The 3,692-nt window shown below is 43.5% G+C and overlaps 1 non-coding gene across 1 annotated transcript; it reads left to right on the top strand.

Annotated features, from left to right (window-relative positions):
• Positions 1-3,333: 3,333 nt before the first annotated feature.
• LOC112086158 lies at positions 3,334-3,436 on the top strand. Its single transcript, XR_002899336.1, has one exon. It is a non-coding gene; the product is annotated as a small nucleolar RNA R71 (small nucleolar RNA).
• The last annotated feature ends 256 nt before the right edge of the window (positions 3,437-3,692 follow it).

Here is a 3,692-nt window from a genome sequence, read left to right as displayed (position 1 = left end):
ATGATGACAGGATAATAAGAGATAGAGCCAAAGAATGCATACCTGAACCCTGTTGGTAGAGGTTTGAGCTCAACAGGGGGTGCTTTAGTCTCATCCCAATTCTCCATGAAGCTCCCTTGATCAGCTTCTGTCCGAATGTTGTCGGCTTCTACCCCTTGTTCAGGTCCTATTCCTCTTTGAAGACCCACTTTTCCTTTGTCTTTCGAACCTACACCGGGTTCCACATCTGGATGATATACCCCAGTGTTAGTTCTTCCTTCCTTTATCTCGCTAAAAACCTCCAACACCAGGCTTGTTAATGTCGATGTCCTGCCCGGTGCTGATCCTTGTGTCTCTTCTGCTGAATTTACACCGAGTTGTGCACCTGGAAGTGTCTGACCGGTGCTGAAACCTTCTATGCTCCTTTTTCTTCACGCATGTACACTGGGTAGGTTTTGTCCGATGTTGAGCCCGGTGTAATCTCTTCCTTGTGAAAATTTCCAACACCGAGGTTCCTCTTGCCGGTGCTGAGCTCGGTGTAAATCTCATCCGGACTTGTTGCATTGGAAACATCCCACATCGGGCTTGAAGTGGCTGTTGTCCTGCTCGGTGTTGGCTCCTCCTTCCTTAGGTGATCATCTACACCAGGATCCACATCGGGATGATGCATCCCAGTGCTGTTAATCTACTAATACTTAGGCGTTTTTGAGCCTCCAAAACCTTCTTCTGGAACCTTGTAGTCTAACTCCCTGAAAGATGCACTGCGTCCCTCTGGTTTGTGTGCATCAAGAAGCTTCATAAACCCCAAATTCTCATCTTCTAGATAGCCATATCACCATGTTCTTTTGTTAAAGCTATTTAGAGAGGGTCTTCAAGGTTCAACTCCTCCAAAAGCTCATCAGCAAGCTCATCCATGGCCTCTATGTAGAAGACTTGACCACCAATGGTTGGCTTCTTCATCATTTCTTTGATGTCAAACTTCAAGGTGTCTTATCCAATATGAAGCTCAATTATACCACCTCTAACATCAATAATGGTACCAGCTGTGGCCAGAAAAGTTCTTCCTAGAATGAGTGGATCCACTGGTTCCTCATCCATCTCCAGCACTATGAAATCTGTAGGCACCTCAAAACCTTCTATCTTAACTGGCAAATCATATAGGAGACCTATAGGCAACCTTACAGATCTTTCAGCCAATACCAAGGAGATCTTAGCTGGTTTAAAGACCTTAAATCCTAGTCTTTTTGCCACTGAGAAAAGCATGAGACACACAGAAGCTCCAAGATCACAAAGACATCCATCAAACATTAGATGACCAATGGAACATGGTAGAGTAAAACTTCCTGGATCTGAAAGTTTTCTTGGAATAGCCTTTCTTTGGATGATGGCACTAACTTCATGGCTTAAGGCAACCATACCTTGAAGCTCCTTTGACCATTCATGATTGCATCTTTTAAAAACTTCCCAAGTTGTGAGATCATAAGGAAAGCTACAATGATAGGAACTGTAAAGTTTGTCTCCTTTAGTTGCTTCTCAAAAACAACTTTTGCCTTCTCCAATATCTGCTTCTTAATCCTCCTTGGAAATGAAAGTTTAGGTTGGTATGGTGGTGGCATGAGCATATTCCTTTGGGTTTCTGAGGCACCATCTCTTGTTCCACCTCTTTGCCTTTGTCACTCTTGACAACCTCCTCGTCTTGCTCCCTATTTTGAGCTGCCTCCCCACCAACTTGCTCAGTATCCTCAATTTGACTGGTGGAATGATTACGTACTAGCAGATGGTAAGGGTTTCCATTCTAAACCTGGATTTGATGAGGATAAGGATGACTCTGGTAGTTCAGGCGGTTGTGGAAGTACTCGCGGAAGTGAGCCGAGTGATTCAAACCATATGGACAACTCCATTGTCTTAACGGAGAGTCCTATTCATTTTCCTGGAAGAAAGAGGACTGTATGTGAGAATGTTCTGGCTCCCCATGGAGATGATGATGATTTTGTGCAGACTCCGACGGGTGATGTCAGTTGGGGGCGTCAGAATGGCGGTGCAGAGCTGAAGAAAGCGATTAAATGTACAGAACTATATGGATTTCTGGATGTGGCACCAGTCTCTGATGAAATGGCAGGGGATTTCGATGAACTTGATTTGTCAAATGAAGATGGAGAGATATGGGTTGGAAAAAAGTTCAGGAACAAGGAACACTTTAAAATCACGTTGGCCATCAATGCGCTGAAGAATATAGTGACGTTCGAATTCAAAAAGCATGCGAAGAAGTACACAGTCGCCGAATGTCCATCAAAGATATGTGATTGGAGAGTGTTGGGGGGTCAAGTTGGCGAGTCGGCATTCTATGAGGTGAGGAAGGCGTGTTTGAAGCATACATGCCACCCGGATACAAGAAAGAAATTTTCTAAACATGCTACTTCTAAAGTCATGGCAGTATATCTGGTAGTTCTTTGCCACTTCTTAAAGTTATGGCATGAGCATATTCCTTTGGATTTGGCTCAGGTTTTCCAGGTAGAGACCCTTGCTGTCTTGATGTTGAGGCTTGGTTCTGCTTAAGCTCCCTTATCTCTTGTTGCATTGCAGCATACTTTGAACCCTAATCAGAGAAGCCACTTTCAACCCGCTGCTGACCCTGAAGAAGCTGTTATAGCACTCCACACAACTTAGACCCCATCTGTTGATTCTGAACCGGCGGCTGCTGAACCACCTGCTGCTGTCCAAATTCTGGTGGATATTTCTGTTGTTGAGGCTGGCTAGTGAAGTTTCTCTCCTGAATCCGTTGTTGTTGCTGTCCATAGCCTTGTTGCTGCTGAGCAAACTGCTGTTTAGGTTGAAAGTTCCCTTGATAGTTGTTGTTGGGAACAAAACTCTGCTGACCCTTAGGAAGAGGATAAACTTGATTTTGAAGGTTAGCTACATTAGATTTTCTATAGTTGAGGTTTTGGTTGGTGTTAAAGTTGTTGAACCTCTGATATCTATTCTGATTCCCAATGTAGTTTATCTCCTCCTGAGTAAAGCCTTTCTTCATTGACATTTTCAAAGCTTGGGGATTGATCATCAAATTCTCCCAGAAAGTGTAGTGGCTTCTAAGTTGCCACTAACACTTTGTCAAGCTTGCTTTGAAGCTCTCTTATGTATTTCTCCATCCTCTGCTCCTTACTGGATCCCTCAATTTTGTTTTCCCTGTCAAAGTCTTCCCCATAAGTATCATTACTCATGGCTAGATTCTCTACTAGTTCCAATGCAACATTGATCTCTTTACCCAAGAAATTCCCATTTGAGGCTGTGTCTAACTTGTTTCTGATCTTTGGGAGTGCTCCTCTATATAGTGTACTCATGAGTGAAGCCTCTGAAAACCCATGATGTGGACATTGGTTGGTGTAACTCATAAACATCTCCCAAGCTTCCCCAAAGCTTTCATTGTTGTACTGGGTAAACCTTGATGGTTTCTCACCTTGGCAGTCATCGAGGTAGATAAGAATGCAAGTTTGCACTGCTCCCAAATCTGAATGGATCCTCTAGGTAGGTTCTTCTCCCATTGATGTGCTTTATCTCCCAAACTATAAGGAAACAACCTTAGCTTGAAAATGTCCTCTGAAACTCCATTTATCTTGGTCAGATCACACTCTCTATCAAACTGATCCAAATGCTCTAGTGGATCCTCTATAGGCAGGCCATGGAACTTAGAGTTCTGAACCATGTTGAGCAAAGAA

The sequence above is a fragment of the Eutrema salsugineum genome, unplaced genomic scaffold, assembly GCF_000478725.1.
Source record: "Eutrema salsugineum unplaced genomic scaffold, Eutsalg1_0 scaffold_23, whole genome shotgun sequence".
Lineage (NCBI taxonomy): Eukaryota > Viridiplantae > Streptophyta > Magnoliopsida > Brassicales > Brassicaceae > Eutrema > Eutrema salsugineum.
This window is presented reverse-complemented; position numbering and strand designations above follow the sequence as displayed.